The sequence below is a fragment of the Petromyzon marinus genome, chromosome 4, assembly GCF_048934315.1.
Source record: "Petromyzon marinus isolate PM22_M1 ecotype Great Lakes invasive population chromosome 4, UKy_Petmar_22M1.pri1.0, whole genome shotgun sequence".
Lineage (NCBI taxonomy): Eukaryota > Metazoa > Chordata > Hyperoartia > Petromyzontiformes > Petromyzontidae > Petromyzon > Petromyzon marinus.
This window is the reverse complement of record NC_133670.1, coordinates 14,550,851-14,569,713: the sequence shown is the minus strand read 5'-3', so window position 1 is coordinate 14,569,713 and position 18,863 is coordinate 14,550,851. Positions and strand designations below refer to the sequence as shown.

Below are 18,863 nucleotides of genomic sequence, written 5' to 3'. Positions count from 1 at the left end.
GTGTTGGCCTTGAGCGAGAATCGAAACCTCGGCTCACCAGGTTTCGTAGCGCAGCAGCGCAGCGCCTACCACGACGCTGCCGCTCTCCCAAACAATCCTCGTCCCCCACTCTTCACCCGGCGTCTCAACACCCAACAAAGCGCCCGTCACCTCCCCACCAATCCCCACCAATCCCATCCCCCCCCACCGGTCCCACCAGCTGCCCCCGCCGCAGACTCTTGCCGTGAATTGACAGGGTCCCCGGGATGAGCCAGTAGGGATCGACCGCGGCCAATTATCGGTTCCCCTGTTTGAGCCGTGTCAAAAGTCCTGGGACTTGGGGGCATCTCCTCTCCCTTTCCATCTTCACGTTTGTCTTTACGTTCGCTGCGTTTTCTTGGAATCAGTTTAACAACAAAAAAAACTTTTGTATTTCTACTTTTTTTTCTTTGTGTGTGTGTGTCGCGAACATTGGCAGTTTTTTTTTGTTTTCCAGTAGAACTTTTCCTCAAGAATGTGCAAAACTTAAGCCGGTGGCATAATCCTTGCTTGCGGCAGCAATGTGATCCGCTGTTGCGTTGTTGGTTTTGGCGCTGTGAGGAACTGCCTCCTCAGTTTGGACCTCAATCACCTCGAGCGCAGCGCGTGGTCGTGTTGTTACCTTTATCGCTGAAACGTGTGTTTGTCTGCCTTCTGGAGCGAGCCCGTGCGACTGGATTCGTCTGTATACTGACTCTATTTTGACTTCATCAGACTTTGTCGATCCCCTGCCGGATGACGGCCTCACCACTCAGTCAGCAGACCTCACGGCCCAGTTGCTGCTGCCGCTGCTACCATCCATCTCGCCGATGCACGTGAGCTATCGCATTACCTTTGACTGTGAAATATATGTTGGATACTGTGTGCAAGTGTGTTACACTTAAAGCAATTATCGTTTATTACGGACTTTTTAAGGTCTGCACTCTTTGGTTATTTCGGTAAAGTCACGTAGGTAGACGATTAAATAAATCACGACGTTTCGATCGCAACACAAGCGGTCGTCCTCAGGCGGAAAAAAATATAATCCAGCAGTGGATCCAGCAGTTCCACTGCTGATTTATTTTATTTTCTACCTACGTGACTTTCCCGAAAGAACCAAAGAGTATGGATTCCTGCAGTCACGAAAGCTTCAAATCAATGTTTAAGGTCTGCTTTAACACAACATTGGTAGCAGAGTGGCTAGCACACGGAGCACAGACTGCAACACAGCAATTCTAGATTTGAAGCTTTCGTGACTGCAAGGATCCACACTCTTTGGTTCTATTCGGTAAAGTCACGTAGGTAAAAAAATAAAATTACAAAAATCACGACATTTCGGCCACAAGTGAAGGCCACTTGTGTTGTGGCCGAAACGTCGTGATTTTTGTTATTTTATTTTTTTACCTACGTGATTTTACCGAATAGAACCAAAGAGTATGCAACACAGCAGTCGTTCACTTTGGCCAGCATCAACATTTAAATCCCGCGAATGATATCTGCTTAAACAACCACACATGCATGCATGCAGGCACACGGGCGTGTTACACACCACACACACACACAGACACGCACGGACGCACGCAAACAACCCTCCCCAAACAACAAACAAACAAACGCGGGCGCTGTTTCCCCAACTCTAAACTCTGGGGAGCTGGGGGGGGATGACTGTGAGGCTTTTCCGATCAGTGCGTGGCACCTCCCCGGGAGTCTCCCGAGGAGGTAGAAAAGTGTGAGGTCGTTAACAGCTGCTGCTGCTGCTGTTGTTGCTGCTGGTGGTGGTGGGGCTGCAACCTCAACCCATCCCCATCCCAGCCCCCCCACATCGTTCTCCCGCCCACCGCCCCAGCCGCTCGCTCCAGGTCCTCTGCGTCGCCCGCAGGGTCAATACCCTCTCGTCAGGCTGTCAGCCCTGATACGCGCGAGAGATGGAAGGGCAGTTTTTTATTGTTGTTCTGCGGCCGTGTGCAGCTTGTCACGGCAATGCCACCTTCGACCTGATACACAAGACCTGCTGACAGGGTGTTTGTGGTCACGGAAAGGAGGCCGACACGGCCCGTGAACCCGTGTCCTGGATACTGTCAGAGGTTGCTGTGCACCATCATGTGTGGGATTGCGGATGAAGTGGCGGCGGGCCATATTGGGTGTACGTGCAGGGTGTCTGTGAAGGTGTCATCGATGATTAAAGAATTGTAATTAGACAGCGGTGTGAACCGTGTGGGTGAATGTTGGTGTTATGAGAACGATAAAGTGTTTTGTCAAAAAAAAATCACCAGGAAGGTTGAGTGATCTCCAACCGTACGTGACAGCAAGCAGCATTTGAAACATTCACAGCCGAGATGATACTGGCGAGCACCTGGGACCCTATCAAATCTCGATGCGATGCATGTCCCCAATGCAGTGGCGGACACGTGGAGGTTTAGAGGGGGTGAAGCGCATAAGATAAAATCTTCATTCTCCACCATGTGCATGTGTGTCATTGTATTGAGCGAGCTCAAACTGCTGCCTCATCGTGTGTTTTTATAATAATGGATGATTCCTTTGTGGACACCCTGTATAGCTGCAGTATTGAGAGAGTGGTAGGCATTAAGCAGACCCTAAATTGAGCACTTTCCTCTAAGCCAACGCTGTGCACATTAAAATCCATTAGTGAGCAAGTGCACTCGTATATCCTTGGGAAAATGCAAAAACATTCCCTTTTATATCTCTCACTAAAGAAGGCCACGGTTTGCCAGTAAAACTCAGAAAATTACCCACAATTGCTAGATTATCAAATTGGATCATTTTGATCAATTGGCAGGGCCAGACACTGGTGTGCTGGAGCTTGGTTGGGGGAAAGATCGATTTGGGCCAAAGCTACTACAGAAAGAGGCATGGTCACTGACGTGCAACGCTGTGCACAACGCGGAGCTGCTGCTCTGCGCACGGCGGTATTTGGCCACTTGCAACGCGGCCGCACGAGAACTTTTGAAGGCGATGTCCTCTCTATTGTATTAGTCGGACGAAAGCTTCCGCAATTCGCTCCATCCACCATTGCTTCAGTCCAGACGGCCAGAGCCAAAGTATCAAATGAACCGCACTCACAAGAAGCTGGTCACTTTGACCTTCAACTTTTTACAAAACAACTAATATTTGTATTCTTGGTTCTTTCGGTAAAGTCACGTAGAAGGGAAACAATAAAACAATTAAATATTAAAAAATATAAAACAATAAAATTCTCACGATGTTTCGACTGCAACACAAGCAATCATCATCAGGTGTGAAAACCACAGCAATAAAATTTGAAAAAAGTGGCGGGTTTTTTTTAACGTTAGCACCACGGAGAGCGATTTGGCAGTTATTCAGATGGACGAGTCCATCTATGTTCGGAAAAGAGGAGGGGAGAGACGAAAATAATGGATGCGGTCTGAAAGCCACTGTAAGCATGAACAATCAATTAAGACCCGAAATGTTTATCAAATCCTTCCAATGATTGCTACGCCAGAATCCATCTTCTCGGTTGAAATTGTCTCTGTGTTTGTATATGTGCATAGCCTCATAAAAAGAGATCCCACCAACAGCCTCGTCATACAAACCAACAAAATAATTTCCGCATTAATTGATCAAACCAAACAGTTCTCGTTGAAACCTTCTGCAGCCATGCCACCAAGATTATACGGCTTACGAAAAATGCATAAAGTAGATAACCCCTTCGTCCCATAGTCTCTACTATCAACTCCCCCACCTACAAACTGGCTCGTTTTCTGTCTTGAATTAACACAAGATCCAGGTCCGATTCAACACATTACATAAAATTCGTGATCTGGTTCCGTCTGTAAAAGATGTGATTCCGGACATACAAAATCCTGGCGTCTACAAACTAAGTTGCCTCTGTGGTAGTAGTTACATTGGAAAAACCAAACGACATGTCTCGGACCGCATTTGTGAACACAAAGCAGACCTAAAACACAATAGGACCAACACCTCGGCCGTGGCAGATCACTGTTATAATTCAGTAGGCTCACATGACATTGACTTCTCCAAGACAGAGGTTCTTTGCAAGCCATCTGGCTACCATGAGAGATTCGTTCATGAAGCTATCCACATATACAAACACAGAGACAATTTCAACCGAGAAGATGGATTCTGGCTTAGCAATCATTGGAAGGATTTGATAAACCATTTCGGGTCTTAATTGATTATTCACGCTTACAGTGGCTTTCAGACCACATCCATTATTTTCGTCTCCCCCTCCTCTTTTCCGAACATAGATGGACTCGTCCATCTGAATAACTGCCAAATCGCTCTCCGTGATGCTAACGTTAAAAAAACCGCCACTTTTTCAAATTTTCTTGCTGTAGTTTTCACACCTGATGATGATTGCTTGTGTTGCAGTCGAAACGTCGTGAGAAATTTATTGTTTTATATATTTTTAATCTTATTTTTTCCCTTCTACGTGACTTTACCGATAGAACCAAGAATATGAATCCCTGCAGTCACGAAAACTTTAAATCAAAATTTAAATAATATTTGATGGATTTAAAAAAAACACGATATTTTAATGATCACACCACCTCGATCAGATTGACAAGAATGAGTTTTTTTATGATAATGTAACACGCTTGTAATAAGGTACAGGTTGTCTCTCGTTGAAGTTGTGTAGCTGGCTATGCGGGTGATGCTGCAGAGAACCGTATTTGTCAAGCAGTGGAACGGAGACCAAACGACGTCAGCGGCTGCGAAGGATCTTTTGCTCGTAATTTTCAAGCTGTCAGGGTTTGACTGCTAACTGCCCTGTGACCCATTATTTTACAAAAAGGCAGTCCTTCTTCATTAGCCAAGTGACTCGTGATGTGGGTGGCAATTAGAGTAACTAAGGCATCATTTTTTTTTTCGCATTGAATGGGTTATCGGAGCCGATATGAATGTGATCCACATCAATGTTTGTACCTTACACTGCATAGCCTCGTTTAATATAGGGAAGTGCATGCTTTCTAAAATCGCAAGTGCCATTCAGCAGCACTTTATATTGTTAAGATTGTTTTGGCAAGGCTCACGTGGCATTTGCTTGTGTATACTGTATGAGGTTTTTTTTTTGCCTTATATAAAATCATCGTTGTTGATGTCAGGAGACAACACACACTTTAAGGTACGTCCGATATTCGGGAAAAATGTTTATATGTTTTCTTTTCAGAATATCATGGTAATATATATTATTTTCAGATCTGTCAATAACCATTTACACACTTTTTTTAATGAAAGGGGTTGACTGATGGAAGAGTGTTTTATTTCATGCCTCCAATAGGAATCATCACCTTAAAGCCACAAAAATGACCAAGTGACCTTTGTTGGCTTTTATTTTGAAATTGCGCGCACGCTATAAAAGTGCCATGGTTTGTATTGAAAAGAATCTCGGCAGGCTGCAATATAATCGACATAGGAGGCCCAGTGCAGAAAGGTTAACACAGCAGACCTAAAAAAATCTTTACCTTCTGCTTTTTCTCTCTCTCCCGCTCTCTCTTTCTGTTTACTTCTTCCATCGTGCGTTTTTGAAACTGAGTTTGCTTGGCATTGACCGACTGAAACAAAATACTTCACGCCCATTGACCAACGCTGATCAATGGTCAGCACCATTGATTGGTTTAATTTTGCGGCTAATTTGCAGCTCGTTAATTATAAGTGCTATAGTGGGAGGGAAAAATTGGAAACATGCGCAGACGAGTGTTCGCCAGCAATCACTTAATCAAATTGAATTACCTTTTATGATGTTGATGTTTTTCAAAAGCTGGACGCATTTACCAGCATCTCGTTACTTTTTTTGATGTTTCAATTAAAAAAAGCGATAAAGTATAAAAACAAATCACGTATTTGAACACGGTGCGTACGGTATTTTCTAAATGAAGGCAATTTCGTTATCACGTCTCTCCTTCTTGATGAGCCGGAGCAAATGGCACAACCTCACGGAGGCTAACGGCGCGCGTCTCTTGATCAAAATGCAACTCGTCCCAGTTGCTTGCATTTGTTCTCCATCCATCCAGCGCAGTCACATCCCCCAGTTCATTTATAACCTGAAGCTCGGCACACGCACGGCCACACGGTACCCTCCCCTCCCCGCCGGGTCACGCCAGCACCCGCTCCGACTTCATTTACTGCACGGATAGCCCCAGAGTCCCCACCCCGCCCCGCTCCTTACGCCGCAAGGACAGCAGGTGTCAAATATAAGTTTACAAAATACCCCAGCCCCATCTCCACACCCTCCCCACCCCCACCAGCCTGCTCCTCCACCCTCCTCCAGCTCATTCTCCCCCTACCAGCCAACCACCTCCAGCGGCACCGACCCCACTCCCCCTCTCAACACAACTCAACACCCGCCAAGTCTCTCACCTCCCTCCCTCTGTCCCACCCACCCCCTCCATACACGAGGAACAGCGAAATATGACGTATTGATTGTGCAGGCTTCGGAAAAGGTCCTCGCTTCGTATAAATGATGGGCCGCGTCGGCACGGGCGGGAGGCTAATGCAAAAGAGATCTATAAAAATTTCATTCCGGATGATTTGCTGTCGCCTGCGGCGCACAGCACCAAAAGCTGCCGATCGATAATATCTATGAAATGTCAAATTTATTATAATTAAATAGATGAAGCTTCAAGGAGAGTGCTTGTATGCGGCATGTGTGGAGGAGGGTGGTGTTATGGCTGCGAGGTGAGGCAGTCTACCTGAGATTGCTTACTGAGAATGCTTTTACCACCTGCTCTCTGACTCCAAGCATTTCCCCCCCCGCCCACCCTAGTTGACTTTAAAGGCTTTAATGTTTCAGCCAAGAAGCACGACATTTATATTGCATTACCATCGTTTCCACGTTATCTATTTTTCCTTTTTTCCTTTGCGTACATGGAGTAATTATTTTAGCAGATTCATTAACTTGAATTAGATTCAGACATCAATAGTGTGTACATAATAATTCCGGGAGGGATTATCACCTTGTTTTTATGAAAGGCAAGGGTTTATGTTGAAAGAGACAAAAGCTTGGTGTTTTAAGTCATAAAAGTTCAGGGGTTTTTTTTAAGATGTCCATTTATGAGCGTAAGGAGGAAACACGAATGGAGAAGAACTTCTTTGACAAGGGAGCCTTGAGCAGCACGCGAGTTGACTTCACCGAGTATCGTGTGTGGCCATTTCAGAAGCAAAATGGAAAGGAAGCGTTAATTTTGTTCGTGCATTTTTTTGCAAGAGTACAGATAAATCGCAGAATTGTTTCTTACTCTTGTGGTGGTGGTGTTTAGAAGTGATAATTCTATAGATGTGCCCAAAGAATACCTTTAATTTAAAAAAGCAGTAAAGACCACTTCAGGAAAAGCATACATGCTATACTTCCAACTACTTATCAATATTTCATTCCGAGAAATGTCAAGTGACTCTAGCTGGGAAACCAGCTGCCTATTGTGGGGTCAATGGCTCCCCAAACAGAAATTCATCTTAGTGTGCTCTCTCTTTTGTCTTCTTCTTATTTCTCCCAAACAAGAAGCCAGGTGGAATTTGGCCGGGCTAGGGGGACCTAAAGCACAGCTCCGCTCAAAGCCCACTCGGTGGAAAGAGCCGTAATTGCGCACTGATATGTGGAGCTTAAGTCTATTGCACACACTCGCACAAGCCTGTCCACACAGGGCCGCTTATGAGCATCAACTTATATCGGCAGAAGGCACACGGCTACCGGCTGAACGGTGCAATCTATTTGACTATCGCTGTCCGGAGGAGGGCCGGTGGAGGCATAATTATTTTGTTTGGAAGCCAAAGCCACGTGTGCGGTGATGTGATTAGAGCAGCACACTCTGATGTGTGAGACTGTCTCCTAATGAGGGACTTTCTCTCTCCTAGCAATGACACCTGACTCCCATATTCTGATTGTCAGGACAAAATTTAGTTTTAAATGTCATAATCAAATATTTAAGAGAGATGTCTTAATAATTGGCATCAATACAGTGACTAGATCAAAGAAGTGCATTGTGGTAAAATATATATTTTTAAATGTTCAAAATGTCCGCATGAATTCTCCCATTTTGGTGTAAGAGCAGGCGGAGTCAGTTAAAATAAGTCTTATTCTTACTGCGTCATTGCAAACACAACATTACATGTATGTCAGGCTATATGTTTCATAAAAAGTAAAAGTACAAAACATACATTTTGAATCTGTTGAATATTACCAATTGAATATACCCGCGTCACACTCAGTTTATTTTAGTTAGATTGAAAAGAGTTATGGAATAATCTTCAGTTCATCGTCAATCCACTGCTGCATGAAGGCTTCCCCATCCAGTGTCAATCACAGGGGGTTACACGAGCATACGCCCCCATGCCCCCGCACCTCCAGTTAGCACGGTTGGCTACGTAGGGTGTGAAAGAAGTTCAACATGCATACATGCTGATCCTTTGCCGGTTGTTTGAAGGGGGCGCTTCCCAGGAATAAATTCATATAGCACTTTGCTAATGATGACGGCTATGGACACGAATACAACTCAGGTCTTCAGTTTCATAGCACAACGTGCTCAACACCGTGCTACCACTTCTTCTAAGGTCCTTTTGCATGGTTAAATCGTTCTAAGTTTTGTTTGTCTCACGAGGTTTATTGGTTTGAAAGTCACGTGACTGCATTTGGCCTCTTCCTGTCAAAACGACGTAAATGCCTCACTTGGCAAGGTACCAGTCTCTGCATTTGAGCAGTCACTCCAATGCAAAGAGAGACATGGTGACAGCCATGTTATCCAACTGCAATGAGATTCGCAGTAGGTTGCAAACGGCGCCTGCTTTCACAATAATGTTACGAAACATCCAGTGACTGCCCCTTTCTTTGCAAATAAAAGTAAATGACCGCATTTGGTTTGTACAGGACCCATCAATTGCACAATATTGACCTCGGCCTTTAAGCGTCGGGCTTTACCTCGCAGTATCAGTGAGTTGTGTAACCCGATGGGTGTTCATTTACTATTGCTCTTTCAGAATAGATAACGCTTCGTTTATATCTGTTCAGTAGTACACCAACGTCTCTGTTGGGGCAGCGGTGACCCGAGTTCGATTCTCGCTCTCGAGCAATAACAATGGCGAATATTTCAACTGCTCTTGGGCCACCCTTACGTCAACATTGGGGAAATAAAGGCGGTCGGACGCGGTGCTGACCACCCACACGCATGTGTGCCAAGCCAGCCTTCAGAGGTGCTTGTTAACAGCACTTGCCCCGAAAGTCTGTTAAAGGCTACACGGGATTTTTTGGCATTTTGTGTAGTCGTTAGCACATAGCGCTATGGGCTCTCACGAATGGAATTAAATTCCTAGCCATGGATAACATTATTGGCAAATCATATCTTAACCTGTCCTGAACCTCCCCTCTGTTAACTCGGAATAAAATTAACACTCGGTGTAGTGTGCAAACATCAGCACTCGGGAACAAACCGAATCGAGTGTGGTGTTGCTCAGGCCATTCCCTCAATACGCTGTGGTGGCCTTTATAGGTACTTGCTTACAGCACTTGCCCAATAACGTTTCATGGCTACATAGGAGATCTTTGTATTTTTGTCAGCATGTACAGTGAGAGAAAAAAGTATTTGATCCCCTGGTGATTTTGTACGTTTTCCCACTGACAAAGAAATGATCAGTCAATCATTTTAATGGTAGGTTTATTTGAACAGTGAGAGATAGAATAACAACAACAAAAAACAGAAAAACGCATGTCAAAAATGTTATCAATTGATTTGCATTTTAATGAGGGAAATAAGTATTTGACCCCCTCTCAATCAGAAAGATTTCTGGCTCCCAGGTGTCTTTTATACAGGTAACGAGCTGAGATTAGGAGCACACTCTTAAAGGGAGTGCTCCTAATCTCAGTATGTTACCTGTATAAAAGACACCTGTCCACAGAAGCAATCAATCAGATTCCAAACTCTCCACCATGGCCAAGACCAAGATGGTAGACCTACACAAGGCTGGAATGGGCTACAAACCATTGCCAAGCAGCTTGGTGAGAAGGTGACAACAGTTGGTGCGATTATTGGCAAATGTAAGAAACACAAAAGAACTGTCAATCTCCCTCGGCCTGGGGCTCCATGCAAGATCTCACCTCGTGGAGTTGCAATGATCATGAGAACGGTGAGGAATCAGCCCAGAACTACACGGGAGGATCTTGTCAATGATCTCAAGGCAGCTGGGACCATAGTTACCAAGAAAACAATTGGTAACACACTACGCCGTGAAGGACTGAAATCCTGCAGCACCCGCAAGGTCCCCCTGCTCAAGAAAGCACATATACATGCCCGTCTGAAGTTTGCCAATGAACATCTGAATGATTCAGAGGACAACTGGGTGAAAGTGTTGTGGTCAGATGAGACCAAAATGGAGCTATTTGGCATCAACTCAACTCGCCGTGTTTGGAGGAGGAATGCTGCCTATGACCCCAATAACACCATCCCCACCGTCAAACATGGAGGTGGAAACATTATGCTTTGGGGGTGTTTTTCTGCTAAGGGGACAGGACAACTTCACCGCATCAAAGGGACGGTGGACGGGGCCATGTACCGTCTTGGGTGAGAACCTCCTTCCCTCAGCCAGGGCATTGAAAATGGGTCGTGGATGGGTATTGCAGCATGACAATGACCCAAAACACACGGCCAAGGCAACAAAGGAGTGGCTCAAGAAGAAGCACATTAAGGTCCTGGAGTGGCCTAGCCAGTCTCCAGACCTTAATCCCATAGAAAATCTGTGGAGGGAGCTGAAGGTTCGAGTTGCCAAACGTCAGCCTCGAAACCTTAATGACTTGGAGAAGATCTGCAAAGAGGAGTGGGACAAAATCCCTCCTGAGATGTGTGCAAACCTGGTGGCCAACTACAAGAAACGTCTGACCTATGTGATTGCCAACAAGGGTTTTGCCACCAAGTACTAAGTGATGTTTTGCAGAGGGGTCAAATACTTATTTCCCTCATTAAAATGCAAATCAATTTATAACATTTTTGACATGCGTCTTTCTGGATTTTCTTGTTGTTATTCTGTTCAAATAAACCTACCATTAAAATTATAGACTGAAAATTTCTTTGTCAGTGGGCAAACGTACAAAATCAGCAGGGGATCAAATACTTTTTCCCTCTGTATACACACACCCAAAAACATTACACATCATCGTCTCTCTGTCAAACATCGCCCTGTGGCTCTATTGGTGAGAATTTTCTCAGAAGGGAAAAATATATACTTTCTCAGAAAGAAAATATGAAAATTAAGCAATTGTAGGTATTCCTTACATTTGATCATAACAATGACATACAGAGACCCACTCTTGTAAACGTAAAGTAGGTTTTAACTTTCACACCAATTAACAATATTTACAGCCAATTGATAACATTTCCAGATCCCCATACAGTTTTTATATACATGGGAATGAATTTTAAATCATAGCCACTTTTTATTGTTTTGGTATTATAACATTATTTTCGTTCAATATTACATGTAGTCTGTGAGAAATTAATACCACCCATAACGTTGCATTCAACGTGTTGGTTTTTATGTGTTTCCTAATTAGGCCACAGGCGAAGCTTATTAGTATGTTCCTTGCATTCAGCCCCGTATTTTGGGGGGTGTGGAGAGGGGTAAGCCCCCCTTCGCTCCACATCACTGAAGTCTCAGCCCCCCCTCTAAATGTTTATAGTTAATTCAACAAATGTTGGTACGATATTGAACACCAGTGGCGGTTTGATCTTGAATGTTCGCCAATTTAGCAAATACCCATAACCACATACAGCATCTCATCACATAGAGAGGGGGCGAGAGCTAGAGCAGAATACACGATAGGCAAAAGCGGATCGTGCCATTGTCCGTTCTGTGAAGTGTTTAGCATTTATATTCTTGGTTCTTTCGATAAAGTCACGTAGAAGGGAAACAATAAAATTTTAAAATTATAAAATAATAAATATATAAAACAATATGATTAAAAAAATTCATTCCCATGTATATAAAAACTGTATGGGGATCTGGAAATGTTATCAATTGGCTGTAAATATTGATTTATCTATTTTTTTATTTTATTGTTTCCCTTTTACGTGACTTTACCGAAAGAACCAAGACTATGAATCCCTGCAGTCACGAAAGCTTTAAATCAAAATTTGTTTAGCATTTGTTTAAAGTTTTTGTTTACATCGTCTGTATTGTGCCCCCTCTGAGTTTGTGTATGCCCCCTCCATTTAAACCAGGTCACACTACAGGGCCTACTTGCATTTACATGACAGAACCTGGACATTGTCACCCAAGGAGTACGATTCCCATCAACAATTGGGGGATAGCCCAGAAGATTACACGAGACTCCACAACTTAGAAGAATATGCTTTTTTACGAGTATTCACTGAAAACACAGCACGCTGTCCATTTAGCATTCTTCTTTCTTATTCCTCAGTGGAACTGGTGATAAGCACGCTGGCATTGAGTGGGGTATACATGATAAAGTAGAGAAAGATTTTAAAAAATGAAATGAAATGAAAATATATGTAAACCACGGTACTTGCAATTGGACACACCTAAGGGAAAACCAAGACTTCAGCCAAGGCCTGGACATAAGTCAGTAGAATGTACCTTTAAGAACTGTGTGGCCTCTTTAACTTCAAAAGGAGAAAATGTGGCAGAATCAAGCACCAATTTCATACCGGGAAGTTAAATGGAGAGATAAACTTAAAAGCAAAAGCTTAAAAAATCAATGGCAGGCTTTTGGAAGTGGCTTTGAAGTTGCGATTGGTGGCACCGCCGCTGACGCTTTTCTCTGAATCCAGAGAAAATGTGCCTCTCTCAACAAAAAAAGGGTTCAAAAGTATCAATCGGTTCAGAAAATAGTTAGGAAGGTCAAAGGGCTCGTCTTCTGTAATGGATAATTGCAAGGTTCAAAATTGAAAGCAGCATATCATTGCTTGCGGTGCAAGCGCCGATGGCACACTTATTTTCTTCATTTCCTTTAAAATAGCTATCTTCATGGCACTTGGCTTTCTTTCGCAGGAGCAATGGGCTTTTTTTTTACGAGGGGTTTCTTTTTTAATTTGTTTTGCCTCATTCTACGCGTTTGCACATATCCCTGCGCATGCCGGGACTCCGCTACTTTCATTGCTGGCACACGCGAGAGCGGTATTCCCAAACATTATTACGATCACGGTTAATCCCGTCTGTACTTTAAACAAAAAGGAAACCGTCGACCGCGTTCATCTGCTCAGAGGCGACGGCGGCGCGAGGCGCTGGCAGCGCAGATCGGCGGCGCGCAGGGCGGGCTTGGAGGAGCGAGCCTCCACGCTCGCTGCCGACGGGAGGCACAATTAGGCACCAGCTGTTTGCTGCCATTGATTGGGCGCTATCGGGGATCGATGGCGGGGCCGCGGCACTGCTCGGAGCCGGGGAGCGCGGCATTTACCAGGCCCAGCGGGGGCCCCTCTATCCCACTGCCCCGGCTACCAAACCCCCTCCGCCTCCCTCCTCTTCAAATCACAGAGGATAAAAGCTGTCTCAATAGCTCTGTTCCGCACTATTATTACGAGATTTTCTTGGGCAGCGGAGTAGGAGTGGTCGGTTTGTTTCGTTTTCATTTGATTTTTGTCGAAATATTTCAGTTTCAATTGCATATGTCAAACGCGAGCCTATTTTTGTCATCGTACTGTGAACTTTGGTGCCAAAAATATTATATCAGGACCAATACGTACGTATAATATGTCGATTCAGTTGTGTCGTTAAAGTAATAACCTAATTACGAAACAAGCATCATACTCAAACTGTCAAGCTTTAGACTAAATGGGGCAAATATAACAACTGATGCGATATTTAATTAAATGTATTAACAATTGCTGTATTATAAGTGTGCATGAGGACATATCTAGGAGCAAGATGGATTACAGCTAAATGAGACTGGAGGCAATGGTCAGAACATTGTACGTCCTTCACCCAGACAAGGGGAAAGGCTAATGTTTCTAAACAAGTGTCACTATTGGAATTAATAAGCACCAATAAAGCCCAGCAGGTCACCATGTATCGTGCAGAAATACTTTCTCATATAATTTTACAGATTAGTTTAGGACTTGAAATAGTGTGCCATAATTGTTCTTTTGATGTACATATTTGGTAATATTTACAAAGTACATCGTGATGAAAACCATAACTCGTGCTCGTACTATGTATCCAGAATGATAATAGTAAAAAGAATGAGCATAGTTTATTTCCAGTAATGGTTAGTAGTTCATCTCTTTCAAGTCAACGAGGGAAGTTTATGAACCAAATTCAATCCCAAGGGTATGACCTCAGGAGAATAATGCAAAAAAATGCAGCTTAAATGCATCTATGCCACAAGAAAAAAAAGCAGGGAGTAAGAGTGAGAAATCATATAATTGCACATGTAATAAAGAGGTATCGAGGCGTCTGTCACAAAGGTCATGCAACTAAAAAAAAATTTGGAAAAGGACATCTGCAGAATAGCTCGAGGCCAGGGGCTGCGCAGGCTGAGTTGGCGGGACCTGGGTCTGTCTTCATTACTGGGAATTAAAGTTAGGACGGTGCCTCATCGCCAAGCAGCCGTATGTGCTGCGGTGCGGTGGTGCGCGAGGTCGCTGGCCAGCATTCATGCCAACTGGTGCGGAAAAGAAATCCCCCTCTGTGATTGAGTTTTTATAGCAGAGTAATTGCCATAATATCCATTTCGCGAGAAATTAAGTCGTTGGCGGTATTAAAATCCCACCCCTCCTCTGCTCTCCCTCGTTCCTTCCTTCACATTTTCATATGAGCGGTTAGGGAGGGGACGGGTGGTTTGCTGCAGTTATGGTCATTCCCATGTGGCTTTTTTAAGTCCTTGTTGTTGCGTAGCTGTGGGCATGGTATGCTGATAGGTGTGGGTGTGTAATCGCCAAGGGCGCCTTCAGAGGTTCTTCGTATTGTTGTGGTCATGTTAGACGAATGCAATGTGGCCGGGAGGTCCATCTTTCCCAGAGGTGCCCCAATTTTGACACATTTCCTACATGCCTCGAAAATAAATGTCAATGCACCAAGGAAAGTGCATGCAACAGTGTAACTTGCAATCGCGCGTCTCTCTCATAGACAACCTTCACGAATTTTTCCGTGAAAAAATTCTCCACCCTCTACCAATGTCATGTGAAAATCCTGCGAGTGGTCTTTTCGTACGTTTTAAAATAATTAGAAACGCGGTCGTGTGTTAAACTGGATGCACTGTGTTTACACCAGTGAATGAATGGGTTTATAGACAGTGCCTGGGTTTTTTTATTTTTGCACAAATGCCTCAGCTATGACGATGCATTACCATTAATTAAATACTCCCTTCACACAAGTGAAGCCGTCTGTCCATCTGGCATCGCTTTTGGAGAGTGGCTTTCTGGCACCAGCATGCATTAGTTAGAGCGGCCTCCACCCACTCTGCAGGACACTCCCAGTGGGACAGTTAATGCCCCCTTACATATATATAACAAAAATTGTGCCAAATGCATTACAATTTTTTTTCCAAAGGCGTTATTGCACAACCTTTACACCCCAACATATTGAAATTGTATCGCACATGTGTATAAGGGAGGCTACAATCTTTGCATTCTTGCAAATAATATATACATACACACACCAACCTCTTTTGTTATTTCTACTGAACACACTAACGTGTCACGGTTTGGTTAATAAATAATGTATCTTTTCCTTGTCCATTCAGTTTACAAATTTGATATTAATAAAATAAATTGATCCTGATGATTTTATACTCAAACTGATTTATTTACTTTATTTTTTTCGTCTCTTTCATTCTATTTATTCGGATAGTTCTATCAGCATTGTATCATGATGTAAAATCTGTTTTTCAAAACTCAGAGCAGTGCACTCCGTATGTCAGAGAATTACCTGTGGAAGATATTGTTCACAGAACTTCAGGAAAAACCTTCAAGTGGCATTCTCAATGATAACGCAATATGGATGGCACATTCCCACAAGCTCTGCTATCAGATTGTCACACGGCAGTCAAGTCACTATGATTATATTAATTCTCAGAACGGGAATTTAGCCAAATGAAGTGCAAATCCAAATTGAATGTAATATATTTGGTTGTTTTTGTATTCGTTGATGACTGGTCTGGTCCCATCAACTCACTACACTTGAGAACCCGGTTTAATCATAGGAGGCTGAACCCTAGGATCCCAGCAGTGCCAGGCTCAGTGCTGTGACCTCTGAGCCACCCGGCGACCCCAACTTGTCCTGTTTTCTAATAACACTACACAAACACACACAGCACAACGCTGGCATGGCTGAGCGAACGTTCTGTCTGAGCAGATTGCCACCCTGTTGGAAGATAAGTGATGAGACTGCTCCGCGTGTCGCGGCTCGTTGTGCCGAAGCTTCACGTGACAGCGCGGCCGGGACTCGGACAAGACAGATGACATCGTCGCGGGTATCGGGATCAGGAGGAGATGGTGCCGTCGGGCTTGATGCGTGAGCCGCCGGACGGCAGGACCACGAAGCCGTGACCCGTGACTGACGGTTGCCGCGTGGACCCGGTCTATCGTCCCGCGCCTCTCCAGCAAGATGGATGGAGCCTACGCTGCGCGGGACTGTTGAAGAAGGGGAGGAGGGATCATCAGCTTGTAAAATATGGATAAGGAAGAACGGAGAAGCAAGGGATTGCCAAATTGGAGAGATGGACTATTAGGAACGTGATTGAAACAGTACTGCGTGTATATACAAAGAAATGGATGATGAATCTGGCAGGCAGGATATATGAATCTGGATTTACAAAGTGCAAGTAGTGCACATAGTACAGGTTATGGCAGCAGTTCAATTGCAAGCACGGAGGTAATAAATTGCAGGCTTATAATATACTAAGATTGACAGTGATGGGGTACGTTACAAGCAACTTTGTCATGGGATGGAAATTAATAACACATTTAGTAATACAAAGCAGAGGTTAAAAAATAAAATACATAGCAAGGTAATAAAAATAGTGAAAAATCCATACTTCGAATAAAAGTGCTCATTGACATGTTTAAGCCTGGAAAATTGCATGATCCCTCAATCCAATGGGTTACCACTCCTGGAAAATAAGCCTTATAATATAATTTACCCTCTCCACACCTGTTCAGCCTAAGGACTTTCACTGTTGTGTTCTAGTGCATTGGTCATCCAGTAAAATAGATCATTCCTCACCATGTATATTTGGAATTTTAAACACTATCCCCACAGCACTTGCAGAGAAGCACACCGCTCAATCCTCACAATTTCTTGAAGATAGCATTACTTCTCTGACCTAGCGCCACTACCCATATATATCTAGTACAGTGACCAAAAAAATCACTGCCTCACTACCCGCTGCGTCACACCCTGAAAGAAAGAAAGAAAAGGACAATGATGGCCGAGGTGACAGCGCGCGAGGGACGGCGCAGTGGACGTGGCTGTGCCGGGATGGAGAGGTTCCGTGACAGCGGAGTGCCAGGAGGGGCGGCGGGGAGACGAGACGCTCGGGTGCCGTTCGCGTGGCGCACCCTGGCCCCCCTCGCCCTCGCCCGGCCCCTGTGCCCGCTGTGCTGTCGTGCCTCTCATCAGTTCCACGTGAAATGGGCCAGCAAATTCTGTCTCGCTTGGCCAGGTTCCATTTACGCCCCTTGCCACTGGCATTTATTTTATGTTTTTTAATTTTTTTTTTCAACACATTAACATCATTTTTTATATATTCTTTGTGGAGAGGAGTATAGCTTGACATAAAAAAGAAGCTTTAGTTGACCTCTTTTTGTTTTTTTTTCATTGGAATAACCTTTCCAATGTGGAATGGTGTTACTTTTAATGATTTCAGTAATCGTCATCGTGTGCTTTGGGTTGTAGAAAGTAAATGTTGGGAATTCTAAAATAACAGTTTAAGAGTTTCATCGCCGCATCTCCACAGCATGTTACTAGTGGAGCAGAATTATTATCTTGGAGTGTCAAAAAGAAGAACACGTTGTTTTTGTCTGATTCAAATCTGACCTGCAGGTATAAATATAATATGAGAATAAAGAGTGACAACAATAAAAAAAAACACCTCACAACAACCTAATATTTATGCTCATTGCTAAGCCCCATGCATATGTGTTTGTACTGGTAGAATACAACACAATATGAATACCGAACGAAACTGTTTTGGGAAATGGGGACCAAAGATATAAAAAAGGAAAATGAGAGCAGGATGGAGTGCTTTTTGGAAAATGGGGCTTTCATAATGACGAACAAAATACCAATTTTCTTAAAGAAGAAAGTTTTAAATCAGTGCATAATATCTATTACAACATATGGATCGATCGTTAGAAATAAAATAGAGTAAATACTGAACGGTGCACATGCGAAACGGATTACGCTGAACGGTAGAAATAGTAACAAATGGATTGGAGGAGAAGCACATCGTATTGGCCGTGAAGAAAGTTGGTGGGCTTGAGCACAACATATCGCTCGAAGGGTTGATGGCCGATGGACGAGACTGGTGATGGAATGGCAGCCAAAGGAGGGTACGTTTCCAAGAGGACGACTCCCATGGAGATGGAGTGATGAGATCAGCTCGTGTGCTGAAATGAGATGGATCGTGCCATGGCACAACCGTGATGAATGCTATTGGAATCTGTAGGTCTTCATCCAGCAGTGGTTATATCACGGGTAATGATAACGATGATGGCTCTGCATTAATACATGTTTTTTAGAGGTTAATACTAGTAGTAACAGCAAACAGCCCTTTGTCAATGCACTGCTGGATGAAGGCCTCCCCATGCTGAATTGGTTTAGGGGGTCATGTGACCGTACTTCATCACACTGGTCAGTGCGGGCTGGTGAAGAAGAGCAGTTCAGATCGGCATGGATATCACTCGCCACTCATGTTGGCTGTGGTTGGG

General features: G+C 43.9%; 1 long non-coding RNA gene across 1 annotated transcript; it reads left to right on the top strand.

Moving 5' to 3' along the window:
• Positions 1-425: 425 nt before the first annotated feature.
• On the top strand, positions 426-16,621 carry LOC116938649 (uncharacterized). The gene is made up of 2 exons (XR_004402305.2): positions 426-833; positions 16,288-16,621. It is a non-coding gene; the product is annotated as an uncharacterized LOC116938649 (long non-coding RNA).
• Positions 16,622-18,863: the final 2,242 nt, after the last annotated feature.